The sequence below is a fragment of the Geotrypetes seraphini genome, chromosome 11, assembly GCF_902459505.1.
Source record: "Geotrypetes seraphini chromosome 11, aGeoSer1.1, whole genome shotgun sequence".
In the NCBI taxonomy this organism is placed as follows: Eukaryota; Metazoa; Chordata; class Amphibia; order Gymnophiona; family Dermophiidae; genus Geotrypetes; species Geotrypetes seraphini.
The window spans coordinates 48,107,933-48,122,890 of NC_047094.1; the positions used below are offsets into that span (position 1 = coordinate 48,107,933).

At 42.9% G+C, this 14,958-nt stretch overlaps 1 protein-coding gene across 2 annotated transcripts in view; it reads left to right on the forward strand.

Annotated features, from left to right (window-relative positions):
• The first annotated feature begins 4,898 nt into the window (after window positions 1-4,898).
• Window positions 4,899-14,958, forward strand: part of LOC117345442 (cytoplasmic phosphatidylinositol transfer protein 1-like) — a 207,958-nt gene continuing 197,898 nt past the window's right edge. Inside the window, exon 1 of one of the 2 annotated variants that reach the window (XM_033914066.1) lies at window positions 4,899-5,440. The gene's annotated coding sequence lies outside the window, so the exon portion shown is untranslated. The remainder of the gene's footprint in view (window positions 5,441-14,958) is intronic. The other variant, XM_033914064.1, reaches the window with a different exon arrangement.

The following is a 14,958-nucleotide window of genomic DNA, read 5'->3' on the forward strand; positions in this document are numbered from 1 at the left end:
CCATAGAGCGATACAAGAGTATTATAACATTTTCATCTTTGTTTGCCATTCCTTTCCTGATAATTCCTAACATTCTATTTGCTTTCTCAGCCGCCGCTGCACATTGAGCAGAGAGTTTCATCATATCCTCAATGATGACACCCAGATCCCTATCCTGGGCTGTGACTCCGAACATGGAACCCTGCATCACATAGCTATATTTCAGGATCCTCTTTTCCATGTGCATCACTTTGCATTTGCTCACACTAAACATCATCTGCCATGTTGCCTAGATTCCCAGTCTTGCAAGGTCCTCTTGCAATTTTTCACAATCCTCTTGGGATTTAACTTTGATCAATTTTGTGTCATCAGCTAATTTAATTTATCTCACTAGTTATTCCCATCTCTAGATCATCAATAAATATATTAAAAAGCAGGAGTCCCATCACAAACCGCTGGGGAACCCCATTATTTACTCTTCTACATTGAGAATATTGACCATTTTAATTCTACTCTGTTTTCTATCTTTTAACCAGTTCTTAATCTACAATAGGACATTACCTCCTATTCCATGACTTTCTAATTTCCTCAGGAGTCTTTCATGAGTCACTTTGTCATATGCCTTTTGAGAATCCAGATACACAGTATCGACCAGCTCACCTTTATCCATATGTTTATTTACGCCTTTGAAGAAATGAAGATAAGTGAGGCAAGATTTCCCTTAACTAAATCATGTTGGCTTTGTCTCATTAATCCATGCTTATGTACGGTATATGCTCTGTAATTTTGTTCTTTATAATAATACTAGTCTTTAAGCCCGTTACATTAACGGGTGCTAGAACATATGTGTGTGTGTCTGTCTTTATTTCTTTCTCTCTCTCTCCTTAGCCGCTTTCTTTCTTTCTGCCTTTCTTTTTCCTTGGCTGTCCATCACCACCCCTTGCCTGCTCCCCCTGTCCATTTTCCCTTCCTTTTACCTCCCCTGTGTCCACCACCACCCCTTCACTGCTCTCCTTATGCAGCAGCAGTCCTTCTCCCTTTGTTTTACCTCCCCCCTGTCCAGCAGCACCTCTTTCTTTCTCCCCCTGTCCAACATTAGTCCTCCGTTCCTTTTTCTTCACCCCCCCTGTCCATCAGCATCTCTTTCCTTCTCCCCCTGTCCAGCAGTAGGCATCCCTTCCTTTTTTATCCCCCCTCCTCCTTCTTATCCCTATGATACTCTTACCTTGCTCTGCCCCTGATCAGAGGTTCCCGACAGCCGCCCAGTTGCGCCCATTGGAAAAGTTCCCACTGCCGCATCCCGCACCCCTCCTGACGCGGCTCCCACTGTCCTTTCTGTCTGCCTCTATCCCTGGCCCCCTTTGCCTGTCTGTCTTTCTGTGTATCTCCCTGCCCCTGTGTCTTTCTTCTTTTCTTTCTGTCTCCCTTCCTCCCTCTGTCTGTCTGTCCAAAGCAGCATTCCATCCCCCTCCATTTCCCTCCCCCCACACCAGTTCCCTGTGCACCTGCCCCTGTGTCTTTCTTATTTTCTTTGTGTTTTCCTTCCTCTCTCTGTCTGTCTGTCCAAAGCAGCATTCCCTCCCCTCCATTTCCCTCCCCCCACCAGTTCCCTGTGCAGCAGCATTAGCGTTTCCTCTACCCCCCCTTTCCCTTCCTACGGTCCGGACTACAAATGTGGTGATTCCAGCAGCGCTTGCATCAGTCTCCACACGCTGCTTTGGGTCCTTCTACTGCCCTGATTTACTCTGGCACGTCCCTGATGACATCATCAGAGACGCGGCAGAGCAAATCAGGGCAGTAGATTAAGGGCCCGAAGCAGCGTGTGAAGACTGATGCACACGTTGCTGGAATCGCCATTCGGGCCCGCGGGAAAAGAAGGGGGTGGGCGGCAAAGGAGGAATGGAGATCGTCTGGCTGCGGTCCAGCTTGTGGAGGCGATCGGGTGGTGATGTATTAGCTGTCACAACCCTAGCCCTAAGGCTCGGCTTGTGGCAGAAAAGGCTTTGCCTAACCCTAGGCTGACTTTAAAGAGGGCTGACCATTGTGTCAGGCTAGACACCAGTGGTAGGGAAAATTCTGAATTCCCATTCAAAGCCCAGCTCACAGAACCCTGGGGAGGTGAGGACGATGAGGGTAACAGCCTTGAACAGCCACTGAATCCTCCTACTCTCTCAGCTAACTCCCAGCTGCAGGAGCTAATTAGAAGTCCTAGGAAAGCTAGGCAGAAGCTGCAGGCTGTCCCTCCCCCTCAGAGAACAGGGCATGGTCGCCTCAATGCACTAGAGGCTGCTCTACCCTGGGCCAGCCCAGGAAGGAGGCTTTCAGGATTGCTCTCCTGAGCCTCACCACTATCAGGACGTTGAGATGGTGGATCCAGCCCCTGTGCCTGAGACCAACCAGCTAGCTGAACCAGAACCCATGGACTGTCTAGAAGCTGCCATGAATACTGAGGCTTGCCCTATGGAAGAGAGCTAAGTACCTTTGCTGGTTTTCTTTTCCTTTTTTTTTTTGTATGCTCATGCTAGCCAACTTTTGACTTCTTTCTGGGGAACCTGTTTGCACCTGTGAGCAGTAAGGGAGCAGTGCTGAGCTCCTTGAAAGGTGCCTGGAGCTAGAAACCTTTTTGTTAGGTTTAATTGTGCTGGACTGTTTAATTTATGTTTTTGTTTTTGAAAGCAAGAAAAGCTACAATTGTGATTGTGTGCCTGAGGAAGTAGTTTGGGGAAGAATCCACACAATATCCTAGGTTGGGTTTGTGGGGCCATTTGTGGCATTCTGTTTCTTACAGAGTATAATTAGTGGATTCTGCTACTCCCCTCCCCCACCAACTACTGTTAAGTTGGTTGGGGCCAAGCCGGCTTCAATCCAGGCTTGGGCACAGCACTGGCTTTATTTATAAAGGAAGTGTGACAATTTGTTGCTGCCTGTTTGCCAAAGGCAGTTCGATTGGGACTACACTTTGCTACTTACCTGTATCACCTGCAAGGAAGGTGTGAGTTGTTGGCTGTTTGCTTTTCAACTCGATTTGATTTTTGTTCCATTTTTCTTATGTTTTGGGAAAGAGTGAACTGAACCTTGTTCAAGCTGCATTGCCACAATAAAGTGGGACTTTATTTTTTGAAATTGACTATTTTGAATCTTTTTGATTCCTCATTGAACTGTGTGCCCAGCAGGACTTCCAGCTTTCTCTGGAAGCGCGTCGGACGCAGGCTGTTCTGAGCGCTGACCGGAGCCAAGAGTATCCACGGACTTCGGCGGCGCCACATAGCGCGCATGCACACTCCTTCAGCCACAGACCTACATGCACACGGAACACGCAAATAGGAGTGCGCATGCGTGACTAGCTCTTTATTATATTAGATTATAGTTTTATTTTTCTTTGTCTTTATTGGGGGTGGGGTGTTACTTCCAGTCATGTCTTTTCATTTTCTATGTCTTTTATGCACAAATAAATAGAAAAATAAGAGTTAATGCTGTCACATAAGAAAGGTATTCTCCTTTAGAGGGCTTTGAGGTGGCTACCATATCTAACAAAACACTAATGAAAAGTCAAAACAAATAAACCTAGTTAATAGTTTCACTAACTTACGTACAGAACAGGTTCTCATCTTGTGGTACAAGGGCATCAAGGAGATTTTAAAATGTGGAAAGCTTTAGAAGCAAAACGATTGCAAACCCCTGAAGGAGGTCACATCTTTCACAATGGTCATCCATATCTGAGGACTTGCATGTGGTTCACATTAGTTGGAATGCCAATTAAAGAAGAAAATGGTGCCAACTAATCCTGCTTACAATATTTTAAAACCGAAGTGAGTCATATGTTTCCCATTGCCAGATGCCTTTGTTGTACATTTACAATACAGAGGGTGTAATTATAGAACTGCTTACATCACACTGGATTATTTCAGGGGCAATGGAACATCCTTTTTTATTTTATTTTTTTTATTGGCGTGGACTTGTCTCCTTGCTCTGTCTATGGTTTCTGTGGATCTTTCTACTGCATTGGTATGATTTTCTACTTTGCATTCATTCTACTGATGAAAAATTATAGCATTGAAGTCCTAGAGTTTATCTCATGACATTACATGATGAAAGTAAGGTCTTTATTTATTATCATGTATTAACAGTTAACACATATTAATGCACATAATGGGGTAATTATATCAAGATTTGTCTAGTTAGGCTGCAAGTATGCATATGAATACCAGTATTCTGCACATATGTGGACACATTCTCATTATGCCCCTTTTACAAAACCGTAGCAAAGTAACAGCTCCGATGCTCATTGAAATCCTATGAGTGTCAGAGCTGTTACCACCACAGCCGGCACTAAAAACCGCACTATGGTTTTGTAAAAGAGTGTGTTTGTGTGTGTGTGTGTGTGTGGGGGGGGGGGGGGGTTAAATTAGCTATTTTACAGCTAGGTGCTACTTTACAGTCAGTCATTCCCATAGGTGGAATTTGGGCAGAGCACATATGTAACTAGAATATGTGCGTATCTCCCAAATCTAAGTGTGTACAATTATACCAGCTCTATGGATGGCATAAATGAATGCTCCTAAACACACACAGGCTCACCTGGTTACACTAGTATTCTCTAAAGGAAAGTAAGTGCCAATTTTTCTTTATAAATAGGCTTCCAATTGGCACCTCTTTATAGAACTGTCTTCCACAATTCCTACATATAAAAAAAAAATGTACTGCTGGTTGTCAAGGTCTATTGTTTTTCTTTGGCCCCTTTCAAGCTACTGAAGTAGGCCAAAGCCTAATCTTTCCTAATGGTTAAGCTGGGGAAAACCTTTAAAAGTTGACATTATAGCCTCCAAAATACGCTTTAAACGTTGGAAAAGGTGGCTAGAAAGAGTTAAATACTTCCAGATAGATGCAAAGACAAATTGGGGCTTTCAAGAATTTAAAATGGAGTACCCCCCGGTCCTCCACAGGTTGGCTTCATAAAGAGATACAGGGGGAGTGTAGAGTAGAGCCGGCTTTCCTCTAGAGGTCAGTAAGGATCTCTAGCACTTTGCAGGAAGAAGCGTGCATGCACTGAGAGCCGCCGTGCGCTGCATGTCTCATTTCCCTCATCCTCAGCCCCAGGAGGAAGAGATTCCGTGGAAGCGAGTGCCAGAAGCAAACTTTGCTGGGGAGAAAAAAAAAGGAGCAGCCCAAATATTATATGTGTATATTCTCCTTAAAGAGACAGCGGCAGTCCGAGGAAGCAGTGAACAGATTAGGAGCTGTATTTCCGCGACTTTCTTCTCCCGTTATCCGAACACAGAGACAGGGAGCAAGAGAGCTGAGCCACCCTAGAAATCGCGTGGGATTTTATTTGCAAACTTTGCAGACATTTGGCGGTTGTTTCATTCTGGGTATTGGGGGGGAGGGACGAAGGGATTATTTTCGTTGGCAACAAGAAGAAACTAGAATCGAGCAGGGAAACGGATCCCGGAGCTTCTTGCTGGTAAGTTTTTGTCTAACCTGTTTTCCCTCTCTCCCTAGCCTCTTAATCCCTTCTCTCTTCCCTCTTATCCCACTCTAGCAACTTCTAAACTAACGGTCCCACTTCCAGTCCCACCCTTTTCTTGCTCGGGCTGGAACATCTTCATCTGTCTACCTGCAGTGCAGTAACACAAGAGCAGCATCCCTTCCCCCACAAACCTACCACACTCCTGTTTCCTTAGCCCATTTTCTTTTAGTACTCTCTGTTCGGTCTCGTGACATTTTTAAAGTTTTGGATTTGTGTCTTGCTACCATATGTTTCGTTCAATTTTTTTCCCCATTCTTTCTGATCCCACTGTCCCCTTATATAACGAGTCTTGTATCACACTTGGGTTTTGCAAACAGTTTGAGGAGACACTTTCTTCAGAGAAAGATGCTTATGTCCTACTTGGCTTGCAGTTGCAGATGTGCAGGAGTAAGGGTTAAACCAAAAACGTCTTATTTTTTATGTTCAGTTATTCAAAGAATATATGCTAATTTTCTATTTACTCTAACTAATTTTGAATGAGCAGGTAGCATACATAAGGGCACAGAGGATAACAGGAGGATACAGGCTAATGTTGGCCCTCTAGTGTGCCTGTTTAAGTGCATTAAGGTGTGTCAAGAACCTATTTCCAATTTGCCATCTTGAGTGTTGATTTTTTTGGTACATTCCAGAAATCATAATTGTGCTACTGCTGCCTTTTGGGGGGAGATTTGTGGAGGAAATCATCAGTGCTAACCTTAAAGACACCCATACGAATATAATGATCGTCTTTAGCATGCATTGATGAATCCCCCCCTCCCTTAATGAGTGGTTTAATTTCTTTAGGTTCTAACTCAGTATCCCACTTAGAGTTCTCACTGAACACACTTAATTGGTCAAGAGATACAAGTAAAATGATCTCGTGGAACATGTAAAGGCAGCAGTTTTCTCTGTGTCATATATGCACATAAAATGGGCTTCTGGACATTGGCCTCTGTGCCAGTAATGTTATGTACACTGTTTAAGAGCACATGCACTTTCTGCTCTCTGGAAGGGGATGGATAATTCTGGAGAATAGGGAGAGATGGGGAGGATATATAGTCGTGAAAAAATTAGGACACCCTATGAAATATTCAGTTCTTTCTTAAGAAATGTTCACATATCAACGTCAAATCTGTGGAAAAGAAAGTGATGTAATTGCAGGTAAACAACAAAAATTTCCTTGATTTACTCATGAAACAAAAGAAATCCATAAAAATGTGTATTCTAACTGAGGAATAAATTAGGACACCCTCACATATCCTCCTACTTAAAGTGGCTCAAATCATACACAGGTGTATCACATCAGGTGCACATGATTAGAACATCGTTTCATTTTGAGGGAGGTTTGCCCTATTTAAATCTCGGACATTAGTTTGGTATGCTCATGACTGCTGCAGTGAGAGTGAATACCATGGTAAGATCAAAAGAGCTATCTCAGGCCTTCAGAAAGAAGATTGTAGCAGCTTATAAATCTGGTAAGGGATTTAAAAAGATTTCAAAAGAATTTGACATTAGCCATTCCATGATCTGGAAAATAGTGTAGAAGTGGAGGACTTTTCAAAACAACTGCCAACAGGCCCAGGTCTGGCTGTCCAAGCAAGTTGACCCCCAGAGCAGACCGCAAGATGCTAAAAGAAGTCTCCAAAAACCCTAAAATGTCATCACGGGATCTACAGCAGGCTCTTGCTACTGTTGATATGAAAGTGCATGCCTCTACAATCTGAAAGAGACTGCACAAATTTAACTTGCATGGGAGGTGTGCAAGAAGGAAACCTTTGCTCTCTAAAAGAAACATCAAGGCCAGACTGAAGTTTGCCAGAGAGAATGTAGACAAACACTGGGACTCGTAGAATAGTGTTCTATGGACAGATGAGTCTAAAATTGAATTATTTGGACACCAGAAAAGAGGACATGCTAGGTGTACATTAAATACAGCATTCCAGGAAAAGAACCTCATACCAACTGTGAAGCATGGAGGTGGAAGTGTCATGGTTTGTAGATGCTTTGCTGCAGCAGGACCTGGCCAGCTCACCATCATAGAATCCACCATGTATCGGAGGGTGCTTGAGGAACATGTGAGACCATCTGTAAGTGAATTAAAGCTGAAGCGGAACTGGACCCCGCAGCACACCAGTGACCGAAAACATACCAGTAAATCTACCAAGGACTGACTGAAAACTAAGAAATGGAGAGTTCTGGAGTGGCCAAGTTAAAGTCCTGATCTTAATCCCATTGAGATTCTGTGGGGTGACTTGAAACGAGTTGTACATGCAAGAAACCCCTCAAACATCTCATAGATGAAAGAATTCTACATTGAGGAATGGGCCAAACTTTCCTCAGACCGATGTCAAGAGACTGGTAGATGGCTACAAGAAGAGTCTCACTGCAGTTATTTCAGCCAAAGGGGGTAACACTAGCTATTAGGGTATAGGGTGTCCTAATTTATTCCTATTAGAATACCCATTTTTGTGGATACCTTTTAGTTTCATGAGTAAATCAAGAAAAATTTTTGTTGTTTACCTGCAATTAAATCACTTTCTTTTCCAGAGATGAATAAAAAAAAAAAGATTTGACATTGATATGTGAACATTTCTTAAAAAAATGAATATTTCATGAGGTGTCCTAAATTTTTTTTACATGACCATATGCATATAAGTGATCTAGCCCCATCATTTTTCAGGGCCCTTCACAGTATTATGCATTAAGAAGCATAAATTAATTTTTTTATTGGGATTTAACCACCACCTTTTTATGAAGAGATCCACCCAAAGCGGTTTACAATACATTGAATAGTAATCAGGTACTCTTAAGTATTTTCCCTATCTGTCCCGGCAGGCTCACAATCTAACTGTGGTACCTGGGGCAGTGGAGCATTAAGTGACTTGCCCAAAGTCACAGGGACCAGACTGGGATTGAACTCGCAACATCTCTAACCACTAGGCCACTCTTCTCATCTGTTATTGATTCTGCTGGATTGGCTGATACTCCCCAGCTGCTCCTGTTTTGTTTGTGTGCACAGTGGCAGAAATTCCAAGTTACCCTCTTCCATGCTGGAGATTTTGGTACAGTCCAAGATTTTGACCCCTCCCTTTTCCTAAGGCATTATGGGATTTGCAGCACTGTTTTCAATAGGCAGAATTAGGCACTAATCCCACACTGCTTTGGGATTAAATTCAAAATCTGAACTGGCCAAAAAGTCTTCAACCTAGAACTGGGTGGGACTGTGGGCTGCTCAGTTAAAGGCAGTCAGGGGCACTGTCCTTTGCATCATATTCTTTGTCAGGCAGGGTCCTTCTGCTGTTTTGGGCTTCTAGTTCAATTGGAACCAGCTTCTCTTTAAGTTATGGCACCTGAGGATTCTATTACAGTTCTCAGGGGTTTTTCCTCTAGATTACAATAGGGATGGGAAGCAAAAAAATGTTCTTGTCATTTTTTTTCCAAGGCCCCACCCCCCAAGAACAAATGGTGGATCTTTTCCAGATAAGCCCCGCCAAAAAGTTAACCCCTGCCACTGTTTTAGCTAACACCATGGTAAGTGAATACTTGGGGAAAGTGATATACAAGGGTGGGCAGAGCCCCCCTTGAATCCCCCCGAGTCATTATTCAAATCATGTGAATAATTTCCTCGGAGGGCTTCAATAGTTTAATAATTTATAAGGTGGCGTGGCTTAAGTTTTCGCCCGTGCACTTTTTGCATTAGTGGCGGGGCTTATCTGGAAAAGACGGCGGGGCTTATCTGGAAATGGTAAGAGTATGCGCTCTTTGCAAAGGTGTGAAAACTATGAGGTAAATTCTATTTATACAGTATATCTGAAAAACAGACACCGAAAAAAGGTGCACCAAATTTCTATTCTGTAAATGGTTGCGAGTTAGGTGCCATTTATCGAATATGCTTAGCACTGGGATCCATGGCAAAGTTTTAGGCATGGGGATTTACACCAGCTGAAACCTGGTGTAATTCCCTGTTGCTAACTTAGGCACAGATCAGACATATTCTGTAACAGTGCGCAAATTATTGGAACACCCATGCCCCTTTTCAGATCTGTGCACTAGAATTTATGTGTACCTCTTTATAGAATTTACCTAAAAAGATGCATGCTCTAATTCTAATTATTGCCAGTTAGTGCCGATATTTGATTGTTACAGCCCAATTATTGGTGCTGATAGGCTCATCATTCAATTAAGTTGTGTATGCAACTCAAAAGTGCCATATGTAGAATCTGGGGGGTGTATATAAAGAAGTTACACTGGGTAAAGTTCACTCTTCCAATGGTATACATGTGTGAGCTATCATGCACACTATCAGGAAAGAGTAGGCAATATTACTTATGAATGACATTTCCTCACCAACCACATTCCTAGTTTATAGTTCTTCCCCCCCCCCCCTCAACTTTCCACCATATAGTCCAGCCCACCATATAGTCCAACTAAGATGATATGGAACCATGAAGCTTACAAGTTATTCATTATGAAATGAAAAGTGTAGAATAACTTGTAAGTTTCATGGCTCCACATCATTCTCTTCTTGGTTGGGCTGAGAACTTTTCAGCAGCCTCTCATACATGTACACTGTGAATCTAATTAGTAATAATAATAATAACTTTATTCTTCTATACCGCCATAGTCAGATGACTTCTAGGCGGTTAGGCGTCACTATTCTGCATTATCATTGCCTAAAGCAGAAGACTTTTTCTGACAATCAAACCCTTAAAGTAGTATAAAAACAAAATTCATAGTTGCCTTGTGTTAATGGTCCTCAAACCTGTTTGGGGGGGGGGGGGGAACCTCAGCCAGTCAGGTTTCCAGGGTATCCACAATGAATATTCATGTGAGACATTTTGCTTGCACCTCCTCCACTTCATGCAGATCTCTCATGGTCATTCATTGTGGATACCCTGGAAACCTGACTGGCTGGAGAACCACTAAACAGATTTGAGAACCACTAACACAAGGCAACTGAATTTTGCTTGTAGGAATTTTAAAAGGTCCTGTAATATGAAGACAAGGGTTTGAGTTTCAGGTCAAGTCTTCTCTCATGAATATTCATTCCGGATATCCTGAAAATCTGACTGGCTAGGTGTTTCTCCGGGACAGGTTTGAGAATCACTAGGTGGTGCTACTGGTGGGCCATGCTGCTTAAGACCTACTGTGCATTGACTTACCTCACATGACTTGTCTCACTATCTTCATGCTAAACCTTTCCCTAGTGACCATCTGGCAGCAACATATATTAAGATATTCTGTTTGTACACTGTAAACCTGTGATCATGTGTCACCAGCATCACTAGTTACAAATAATGGTGGAACCCCGGGAGAAAGAGTAACCCTTCTAACTGTATTGTTCAATGGCATCGACTTCTTAGGTGGCAAAATGATCCCATATAAACTACTTAGTCACAAAATCATGCATGTGAGGAATTCAGAAAAGATTTGTAAATACAACTTGTAAGCTTAGATTTTAGAACACAGAGAAGAGAACTTGCCTCAAAGTATAGCAAAACAGCAAAGAAGGCAAGCGAGATGCAAATGTGATATTTATTAATGTGAAAGTCTCAATACATGAAAAAGCTGAGGTCCCAACTAAGATCCAAGTTTTGGCAACCTGGAGTGCCTTCCTCAGGGGACACACCAGTAACAAAGTAACACTCTCTGTAAATTAACACAACCAAGTTGATTTACTGCTAGTTATAGATGAATGCAGCTAGAGTAATGTGCATTTCTGAATTGTGTTAGTGAGTGCAGAAAAAACACGCGTTCTTTTCTGTACACGCCAACGCGATTCAGATATGCGCATTACTCTAGCTGCATTCATCTATAACTAGCAGTAAATCAACTTGGCTGTGTACAGTATTTCAGCTGCATTAATTTACAAACAGCGTTAGTAGTTTGTCCTCTGAGGAAGGGACCTCAGGTTGCCGAAACTTGGATCCTAGTTGGGACCTCAGCTTTTGAATGTATTGAGACTTTCACATTAATAAATATCACAGTTAGTTGATATTGGCATCTCGTTTGCCTTCTTTGCTTGGAAGGTTAGATTTTAACAATTAACTTTGAAAATTAGTAATTTTGGAAATTCTGAGCTGAGGTTTTCTAAATCGCTCAGCAGTCAACTAATTAGTCATGACCTGAGTAATGAATTTGAATGTATCAGGTTACAGATGAGCACTGGGCAGTTTTTCACCTTTAAATGCAGTACAAAAGGAAGGTAATTCATAGTCTTAAATCTTCTAGGGCAGGGGTGCCCAACGCGTCGATCGCGATCGACAGGTCACTCGCTCAGACGACCCCAGTCGATCGCAGAATGGGTTCCCTTCTTCCCTTCTCTTTTTTCCCCTCCTGACTGGCCCCCTCCTGAATTCTCCTGCTGCCTCCGCTGCTCAACATTTAAAAAAAAAAACAAAAAAAGGCTTGGAGAACTTATGCTCCGGGGGCTAACATGTGCTTGTACCGGCTTTCCTTCGCTTCCCTCTGAAACCGGAAGTTATGTCCGGGGAGGGGGAGGGGGTAAGAAGGGAAGCCGGCACGCACATGTTAGAGCCCTGTTCGCGGGCTAAAGCGGGAGACAGGTCAGTGAAGCTTGCGATTTGCTCTTCTTGCTGCCAAGTCCTGCCTACTTTCTGTTTCCTCAAAGGCAGGACCCGGCAGCATTTTTCCCAAAATGTCGATCTTGGGCCGATCAGCCTTCCTCTTCCCGACCTCAATTGTGCCGTCGGAGAGGAAGTTCTGGCCAGCGGAACTTCCTCTCCGACGGCAAAATTGACGTCGGGGAGAGGAATGCTGGTGGGCCCGAAGCAAGGAGAGCTTGGCTGGCGGCGGGCGGCTTTGGGGGCCTGTTATCCGATGGCAGCGGCAGAAGCAGTGGCTTGTGGGTGGGCAGGGAGGGAGAAAGAGGGCAGGCAGGGAGACAGAAGGAAAGAAGAGAAACAGAAAAAAAGAATGGGGGCATGAAGAGAGAAAGAAAGAGAGGGCAAGGAGAGAAGAAGAAAACATTAGGGGGGGGAATGAGGTCAGGAAGAGAGGAAGCATACAGGCTAAAAGAAGGGAAGAAAGATTGGATGCACAGTCAGAAGAAGAAAGTGCAACCAGAGACTCATGAAATCACCAGACAAGGTAGAAAAAATGATTTTATTTTAAATTTAGTGATCAAAATGTGTCTGAATTTATATCTGCTCTCTATATTTTACAATATGGTCCCCTTTTACTAAACCGCAATAGAGGTTTTTAGCACAGGGAGCCTATGAGCGTCGAGAGCAGCGCTGGGCATTCAGCGCAGCTCCCTGCGCTAAAAACTGCTATCGTGGTTTAGTAAAAAGGGAGGGGGTGGGTATTTGTCTATTTTTGTATGGTTGTTACTGAGGTGACAGTGCATAGAGTCATCTCCTTTGACCTCTTTGAAAAACCCCCAGAATAGGAATGATAATTAACAATTGTATGCGTACAGTGTGCGTTGTGTTTTTTTTATTTTATTTTATTGTTGGTAGATCATTTTGACTTGGTCATTTTAAAAGTAGCTCGCAAGCCCAAAAAGTGTGGGCACCCCTGCTCTAGGGGATGTCATCAAACCAATTCCATATTTTCAGTTTGGTTCTATAATAAATAATATCAGTGTGTTAAGTGTCACAATTGATGCCTCTTGTATTGTATCAGATGTAATGTTATTGTAGAGTGATGAGAGGACTTGGAATTTCAAAAGAAGGTGATTTAATCTTCATTAGTCAGAGCAAATGAAGCCTTTTTTACCACAAGAGATCTCTCACTGCACTTTAACTACTTATGGAGAGTCTATCAATTTCACTTCTTGTGGTACTTTAACGTAGTAGATGTTGACAGATGGCTTAGCTGGTCTGCTCTATTATTCTAGTCCCCATATTAAGGGGACTAGCTGTAGAAACTTAACCATTTGTTAAGATATATCTCCCTTATCCTGAGCTGGATATTTGTCTTTCTATTTGATTTTTCATCATCCTACCTAATTCAACACCTGCCTTCTGCTTTGCAGTAATCTGAACATCTGTCAATACTAGTGTGGCTTTGTGGTCTTCTATTTCCCAAATAGAGCTAGTTAATACAGTCTTCCTCTCGATGCTATTAAAATGTTTGTTCAAATTTACACAAATGAACTAGGATATATATCAGTTGATGCAGACACATCAACATCAGGTGTAATAGATTCTTGACCTCTAGCTTTTTGATTGGAACTAGAATGGTTTGCTTTCTGACTTATCCCCTCCTTTACAAAGCCTCACTAGTGTTTTAGCGCCAGTCACCATGGTAACAGCTCCGATGCTCATAGAATTGCTATGAGTGTCCAAGCTGTTACCGCTGTGGCCAGCGCTAAAAATGCTAGCACGGTTTTGTAAAGGAGGTGTTTAAACAGTTACCTAAGTGTGCATATGTGTCAAAGTTTTGCTATGGTACAGAAGCTGAATCCAGCTTTTTCCATGACATTCTATATTTTTGGTGGGGAAAAATGCCGGGGGACACAGTAACTGGAGCAAAACTTACCTTGCAGTTGCTTTTTGTGACTTTTTTCTGTTATACACTGTGGGTCAGATATATCACAGATTTTCTTCTCCAGTTCTGCTTTAGTGGTTTCCCTCTTTGAAAATGGGATGATTTCACTGATTGAGTCCTAGGGCAAAGATTTTCTCTATCTGGCCTTGAATGTCCTCTTGTATACTTCATAACAAAGATATAATTAGCAGTTTAGGCCTGGTCTCAGGGCTTTCTTTCCAGCTGTAAGGAAAACTCAGTGAGTGCCATTGAATTGTCTTTTTGACCAAAAGTTATATCCATGGATTTGTTCATCTGACAGCTTATAGCAATGTCTCTCAAACTTTTTCGAGCCGGGGCACAGTAAAGGTAGTGGCCATGGCTCGAGGCACACGGAAGTGCGTGGATGTTGCCATGATCTCATCATGTGCATGTGTGATGTCATCACGTCAACATCCGCGCATGTGTAGAGGCCTTCCAGATGGGTCCTGAGATGCCAGTAGGGGGTGCCAGCAGGGAAGAGGGTGGGAGAGGCGCTGGCGCCGGCTGATTGCCTACAGCAGTGTTTCTCAACTACTTCAAACTAAGTACCCCCAACCACAGCTCAGCCCTAAACTCACCCAAGCTCTGCCCCAGATCCCACCCCTTTTACTAATTGTAATGCAATTTTTTCCTTTCATTTTTCGTATACACACAATATACACAGCAGATATAAATTCTCAAAACTGAAACATTTCAATCACTTTATTGAAAATAAAATCATTATCCCTTCCTTTGTTGTCTGGTGACTTTATTTTTCTGTGCTTTTAACTGTTTCCAGGGTTCATAGTCAAAAGCACGCGGCGACAAAGGCGCGCTGAGACAACTTGAGTGCAAGGCGGAACAGTGCTTTAAGGGGCTCCGATGGTGGGTGTTGGTGGGGAACCCCCCCACTTTACTGAATACAGATTGCGCTGTCATTGTGCGACGTTGTGGGGGAT